This window comes from Plasmopara halstedii, assembly GCF_900000015.1.
Source record: "Plasmopara halstedii genome assembly, contig: Scaffold_322, whole genome shotgun sequence".
Lineage (NCBI taxonomy): Eukaryota > Oomycota > Peronosporomycetes > Peronosporales > Peronosporaceae > Plasmopara > Plasmopara halstedii.
This window is the reverse complement of record NW_020187243.1, coordinates 358,220-358,713: the sequence shown is the minus strand read 5'-3', so window position 1 is coordinate 358,713 and position 494 is coordinate 358,220.

Genomic DNA, 494 nt, shown 5'->3' with positions numbered 1-494 from the left:
CAGAAACAATATGCAGATGAAAAAGGAAGAGGCAAAGTGGAAAGCTTTAAGGTCGGGGGCCAGATTTTACCAAAATTTAAAAACCTGCCTATACATGCAGCCTCTGTTATCTTCAGAACGAAGCTTCGTCCACGGTTCATAGGACCATTTAAGGTTGTGACCAAGCGAGGCCTAGTGTATACGCTGAACCTTCCAAAACGGATGCGCACCCACTCGGTGTTTTACGTGGGCTTGCTCAAGCCGTACCGGGATCCGGCGTAAGTGAACGCGAAAGCGTTGGCACCGGAGCGGATCCCACGGACCCTCGGCCACCCAGAAGCTGAACCAGCAAACTGGCTCTGAGCACGGAGTGTAACAACCTCCATATCTAATGGCGCTACGCGCTCCGCCGTCGCATGTATCAACGCATTCGCCTGCTCCACGGCTAGGAGTCGCTCCGACAGAGAGCGATAGTTCTCAAGGTGAGGCAGCCGGCGCACGACGTGCTTCAAATC